Consider the following 7452-nt stretch of genomic DNA (forward strand, 5'->3'; position numbering starts at 1 on the left):
GAGCCCAATGGCTTGCCTGATTCCTATTGACCAGGAGGCAAAGGGGTCCAATGAGATTTTAGTTTAATTATTTAATAACCTAAAGCTCTCACAAAAGGGGAAAGAGGGACACATGTCAGAAGGCTATCACTTATGCTGCTTAATAATCATTGGCTTGACTTGGGGAGAGCCAATGAGGGCTCAGCAAGAGCAAATAGCAAGAGGGCTCGCCCAAGAGAGAGAGGGGGCTGATTTTTGCAAGGCATTATCACACACACACTCACACAATCTCATGTGTGAAGAAAGAGAAGACTATCTCTTCCCAAGCTTTAATGAAGAGCTCATTACCTACTCCAAGCTTGTGAGATAGAAGCCTACAACGACACACTCTTGGCTTGTGGATGCAAATCCGACCAAGAGCCAAGCTTCAATGCATGCTCATCTCCTCTACCAAGATAATTACTAAGCTAAACCTATGCTAATATGAGTGATTATGTGAGGAGATTTACATCTTTCTCGTAAGATACTCCTTCTTCCTCTCAATCTACTCTCATACCCTGCTAGCTCTCACCATCTTCGAAGGTGTGTGAGGTCTTGGGTCTGAGAACGGGGATAATTAAAGTTGTGTTTGTTAATTGTTTTGCTTAGTGCATGAAGCTTTCATCTTCATTGCACTAGATAGTCTTGAAGGAACACAAAGAATTGTATTGTACAATGTCTCTCTTGATGGGAGAAACCATAATACAAAGCCTTTTGGAGGGAGGACCGGCTCCATGCAAATCCGGTCCTCAACTGTTGTCAATAGTTTAATTTCTCTCTCTTTTGAAAGTATTGTTGATGCTATCTAACTAGGTTTTATGCTTTTTGTTGCTCTCTCCACCCAAGCACTCTTGTAATTCTCATTAGGAATCTATTCTAATGAAATGCCCACTATGTTCATGCTAATTTCTGCTACACATAAGTTTTTAGACCATTAAATGTTACATATGCTATGGCATGCCCTTCTTGAAGCAAGACTACTCCAAGGAAATCACCACAAGCATCACAACTTTGATCTTGCAAGAAATCCCCTAGTTGCTTGGATCGACCCCCTCTTTTAGCTCATTCTTGTAGCTTATTGGATTTCTCAAGCCTAGCCAATCACAAGCCTTGGTCACAACTAGCAATAGAGGTAGCCTTTAGACAAGTGTCCTCCTTTCCCCTTTGAGAGAGAGGGCTTGGAAAAAGCTTAAACAATTAATTTAACTAATCTAAACTCTCATTGACCCTCTCTAAGGGTCAACCAATAGGATTTAGGCACACTATGGGTGCAACGTCTTAGCTAGGGCCTTGACATGTGTCCTATTTTCCTCTTTGAGAAAGGGGTGCCCATTGGGTGAGGGGAGGGTCATTCTATCTCATCCCCTACTTGTGTAGATTGCCCCGTCCTTTGTAGGCATTCTTCTGAATTTCAAGCACCTCAAGCACTAGGCTTGGCCCCAAAGTACCTTAAGCACCTCAAGCACCTTAGTCATGATGCATGAGTTTAGCAAGAGCATGGGCTCTCTCTCTCTCTCTCTCTCTCTCTCTCTCTCTCTCTCTCTCTCTCTCTCTCTCTCTCTCTCTCTCTCTCTGATCATGCCCCTAGCTTCAAGGGCTTATCCCCTCCTTATAGGAATTGGCTTTGACTTCAAGCACATGCCTAGCTTGACCATGCATCTTAGTCATCAAGCATCTCAAGCATAGGCCTAGCTTAACCTAAGGTCTAATGACTTTTACAATAAACTTTGGAGGTCTTTAATGAAGCTAACCCTAAGGTCTTTTAAGATCCATTATGCACACATTGTTCTTCAGTAGACCATCTTCTTGTGAGCCCTTGCGGAGATGAAATCATCTCCTTTTGGCCCCATTGTGAGCTTGGTCTAAAAACACATATCTATATTCTAGCTCTTGTTTCCCTTTTATCTTCCCATATTAAATTATCAGTTTAACATGAGAAAATCATTGGGGTAAAGCTAGATTTAGAATTTATGACACTGTATCTCAGTTTTTAACCTTTGGATGTATTGTTGATATTCATGTTCCCAAAGAAATACGAACGAAGCTTAATGCTCATGGTCTTAAACTTACCTTCATTGGATATTCTCACACTTCTAAAGGCTACAAATTCTATGACCTTCCATATCATTATGATAGACTTGTGCTCCTAGGTGTAGTGTCAATTACATCTTGATCTTGAAAGAAATCCATATTGCATGATAATGTGTACGAAATCTTAGGTGCCATAAAAGTGAAGACAAAATCATGTTGTGGTAATAAACGTGTCCACAAGTTCTAGCATCTTTGCATTAAAAATAAGTATGATGTGTTACAAAAATCGTTACAATGCTAAATTTTGCATTAAAGAAGCATACAACTGTTTTATATTAAGGCCACAATTTGAAATTTATGTGAATAGTCTCTATGAAATTTCTCGATAGACTATATGAAGTTTATATGAATAATCCATATCCCTCAAGATCATGATAACAACTATAAAACAAGTAAACAAGATTTATAGCACAATGAAGCACACCATATGCTTCGCAAGAGAATATGTGTCATGCGCTTGAGAGAGAGCCTAGGAGTAAAGCGGTACAAATTGCAAATCTTACGCAAAAATTCAATGGAAACAAAGATGCTCGAAAGCACATTGAAGTATTTGAACAAGTATGCAATTCCCTAGGTGAGCACAACGAACCACATAAGTGCAATGCTTTAAGATTGACTTTGAGTGGGAAGGTTGAGAATTGGTATAGGACCTTGAGGATGGAAGAGAAAACAATTTACCCTACTCTTCCGAGATTGTTCCTGAAGGCGTATATACGAGAAGGTGTGCATTGGGGTGTAGCATCTTAGCTACAAAAGGCCGAACATGAGGAAGGTGAGTCAGTGAGAGACTTTATCAGTCGTCTAAAGCACTTACACATCAATTGCATCAGATAAAGTCAAAATACAGGGAAAGTGATCAAAAAATGGCATTTGAATACCAACAAAAATATTAGCATACGATGGAATCCATTTCGATCCCAAAACATACATTCTATCTAATCTAGACCAAGAGGAGGTGTGAGATTGGGAGTGATAAGTGAACGAGACACTTCCCTTGAATTTGATAGTACCACTTATATCAAAGTTTTTTGTTGCACTAGGAAGGTAAAAGCTTAACTACGTATGTAGAGAGATTAACTATATACAAAAAGTTAATCAAAGAGAATTTTGGTCAAAGACAGAATACATTATTGCACTATAGTTGTGTGTACAAAACATGCTCTTTTGTAGAGCCCGAGAGAGAGAGCAATAGATTGCACACATGCACAATATAAAAAGAGTGACAGATTCTAAGATTCCATCTCTGAAGCTCGAATATACTTTTCACATCACATTATCATGGGTTAATCTACATAGATTATATATAAGCACATGGTATGGCAAGGGATTTCACATGAAATGTAACAAAGCCCGCATCTCAACACATGTTCCAAAAGTTGGAAAAGATTATTACAATGAAGGAAACATTTTCCTTGATAAGTAAAATTTGTTCAGAATCATCTTTCTACTACAACTCCTTCTGGTGAGATATCCATCATAGCATGGATAGGTGAAATTCCTTCTGTATCTCATATTTTAACCTTCGGATGTATTGCTTATATTCATGTTCCCAAAGAGACATGAACAAAGCTTGATGCTCATGGTCTCAAACTTATCTTCATTGGATATTCTGACACTTCTAAAGGCTACAAATTCTATGACCTTCGATACCATTATGAAAGACTTGTGCTCCTAGGTGTACTGTCAAGAACAACCAAATCTTGAAAGAAATCCGTATGATAATGTGTACAAGATCTTAGGTGCCATAAAAGTGAAAGACAAAATCATGTTTTGATAATAAAGTTTTCCACAAGTTCTAGCATCTTTGCATTACAAATAAGTATGATGTGACAAAAATAGTTACAATGCTAAATTTGGCAAATGTTAAAGAAGCATACAATTGTTTTATATTCAGGCCACAATTTGAAATTTATGTGAATAGTCTCTATACTATATGAAATTTATATGAACACTCCCTATCCCTCAAAATCATGATAACAAGTGTAAAAAAAATAAACAAGATATCTAGCACAATAAAACACCATATGCATATTTCAGATTCCAAAATATTTACAAAGCACAGGGTTTAAGGTGTACTAGAATTTATAGCCCCAAGGATATAAATTTCTTCTCAACCCATAAAGCCAACTTTATGGATAAGAAACTATCCAATTGTATCAAATTCCAATAGTTTCTTGTTTAACAAGAGATAAAAGATTCCAATTACCCAACCAAGTAGCTTGTTTAACTGCAAGAGACAAACAATTTCAACAACCCAACCAAGTGTTAACCAAGCAGCTATCAAATCTAGATAGCTGCTTGTCTAACAAGAGAGAAAAGATTCGAATTACCCAACCAAGTGTTGAAAGCCATCCTATTTGTCAAGTACTTTAATTATATAGCTAGAAAAGAAAACAATGTAAAACTAGGTAATGGATCTCTCCACTATGTATGAGAATAATCATTTAGGTTATGAATTAATTCTTGTTGTCCTCGCCCTTCTCAAAAAAAAAAAGGAGAAAAGAATGAAGACAAGAGGATTATATTGAATTATGTCTCCATATTATTGAAAATGCAAGCAAAGCATGCATAGGCATCTCCACATTCCCATACAAAACATTTGTAGCCTATATATTGTTAGTCCATTCCATCAAGGCACCATACCAAAGGTCACATATGTTTAGATAGAGGCCTCATTGCACCACCCACCCACCCCCCCCCCCCCCCCCCCCCCCCCCTCTCTGCGGTGTTTTGTCAAGACCATTTTCACCCATGTCATAAGTGTTTACTCATGATCATGATGTATGAATGAGCAAAGCACAAAATTTTTTGTTGGCCACAATAAAGTTTTGCAATTAATTATGTGAGAATGGCCTAATGTACAGTTTTGAAGCCATGAGTATAGAAAAGAGAAGATGATATTATAGAATTAGAATAGAATAAGTAGTTCTTTATTTATTTCATTGGGGATGCCTTGCAGGTGATACAAATTTGTTAGGATGCTTGGGACTAACTACAAACACTAGAAGACAAGTGCCATTGGCACTACAAGCAATTCAATGTTGGTTAAGTGTCGTATCGTGTCGGGATGCACCAAGCTACATGCACAATGAGATAGCATACAGCGGGCCGAGCGTCCTAGTTGAGGGTGTTTTGGACGCTGGCGATGAGGCGGCCCACTTCATCGTCATCAATGTCAAGAGTGGTCTCGAGCACCTCCTCGGGGAGAGGCGGGTTGGAGGCGAAGAGGGCAACGGCGAGTTGGGAGGCACCAGGGTTTTGGCTATTGAGGGCGGCGATGGCAAGAGCAGGCTTGGATTTGTCTGGGTTGAACTGGAAGTGGACGAGGCCACGGGGAAATACAAAGAGATCGCGAGCATAGATGGTTTGGTAGAAGAACTGGTTGGCGGTTAGTTGGGTGGAGGTGGTGACGAAGCCCACGAGCAACGTGCCTTGGGCAAGGAAGAGGACTTCGGTAGCACGGGGGTGCACGTGTGGCGGGTTGATGCCGCGGGGCTTGTAGTCGATGCGGGCAATGGAAAGGCCTTGCGTGTTGAGGGCGCCCAAGTTGGCGGCGGTGACGAGGTTGACAGTGGAACCGAGGTTTCCGGTGAAGTTGGTGGCGTTGCGGAGCAGCTGGGAAGTGAAGTCGGAGGATTGCACGGCAGCGGCAGGCTTGCAGGGCAGGCCATTGATGTTGAGGGTGAGATGGAGCTGCTACAGCTCGTCAGGGCTGAGGGCCACACAGAAGTCTTGCAAAGGGTCCTCGTCAGCAGCGGGGACAGTTGGAGGCAGGGGTGCGGCCAACCCTAGCAGTAGTAGCGCTAGCTGCAGGCCAGCCACAAGCTGCTTGGGCGACATACTGTTAAGAGGAGTAGCTGCGGTGATGCGGTGATGTTGGGTGAGAATTTTGGAAATGCTTGGCTAATGTGATGAGGCCGGATTTGAGTGATGACAGCACCCAAAAAGTGTTTCAAATGGGGCAACACGCTTCGAAATAGTCCCTAACTAAAGGATAGCTTGACACTATTTTGGCTATAAACTGTATGGGCTCCTTCTAGTCCCCAAGGTTTCCTTCTAGTCCGAGGCAACTAGTATAGTGAAGCGAGGCCTGGGCATGGTAGCTGCACCTTTTATTTTGAAAATGGGGGATTCAAATCCAAGCATCACTTTACTTGCACAACACCCGCGACAAGAGTGACAACGTCAACAAATTATCCCATGGCTTTCGTCCATTGATCAAGTTGACACATTTAAAAGGGGCAAGCCTTATAAAGAGATAGACAAGGAGAGGTGCTACTGAGTAACCTGGCAAGATAAGGGCCATCATTATTAGCACTCGGGTCATCTCAATGATTGAGTAGTATCATTACCAAAAATGATCGTGCTTGCTTACCTCATATCAAAATAAATATAAGCCAACGTTTATCGAGGCAAACTATGACATGGTGACCGTGATGTCTCAACACTCTATTGGAAGCCAAACACCATCTCTTCTAGTACATGAGCATCACTCAAAGGCATGCTAAAACTTCTCTGCTCCAAGGGTCTTAATTGTGAAGGCATCTGTATTTGTGCTAGTTGTATGCTACTAAGATTGGACTCAAGTTAGATGACAGCTAGTCTCCCGACCTACATACCCAACTCTTGATGTAGCATATGTAACCAAGCTGCATCATATTATGCCAATACAACATCCTTGTACTCTTGAAGTAGCATATGTAACCAAGCTACATCATTTTACGCCAATACAACACCCTTCTACTCTTGAAGTAGCATATGTAACCATGCTACATCACGTGATGCCAATACAACACCCTAGCTTGTACTCATCCTACTATGTATTCAATAAAGGAATCATGCATTGCACCTTGCTGCTCCATGTGATGGAATAATTATCACTCCAATGTGAACTCGAAAATCTATTGGCCTTTCAATTAAAGCATAGACCCTAGGCTATGCATAAATCTACTCACCTATAATACTACATTGTGAACAATATATTGCCTCATAATGCATACAAAAATGAGTCAACCAATAGCCTATTAATAGAGAATGATATTAGTGTAGTCTTCGACATCATGAAGACTAAGCTTCATACCTGTCTCCAAAGGCATATCAATTAATAGCTTTGCAATCTTCACAAGGCTAAACCTACACAATAATATCTCAATGTACTTTGTGTGACACAATTTGTTGCCATATTGTGGTAGCATTAACCACATACACTACCAATTGAGTCCTCATTCCTAGAGGGCCTAAGTTGCAACTCAATGCTAGACTCACTCTCCAATCAATATAAGTCTTGCGGTGACAATATCAAGTAATGAGGGAGAGCTGAAGCTCCCAAAATCTTCCTGTACA

At 40.6% G+C, this 7452-nt stretch overlaps 1 pseudogene; it reads left to right on the forward strand.

The window, feature by feature from the left end:
* The first annotated feature begins 5190 nt into the window (after positions 1 to 5190).
* On the forward strand, positions 5191 to 5901 carry LOC147443995 (uncharacterized; annotated as a pseudogene).
* Positions 5902 to 7452: the final 1551 nt, after the last annotated feature.

This window comes from Adiantum capillus-veneris, chromosome 13 (assembly GCF_014529385.1).
Source record: "Adiantum capillus-veneris isolate H3 chromosome 13, ASM1452938v2, whole genome shotgun sequence".
NCBI lineage: Eukaryota > Viridiplantae > Streptophyta > Polypodiopsida > Polypodiales > Pteridaceae > Adiantum > Adiantum capillus-veneris.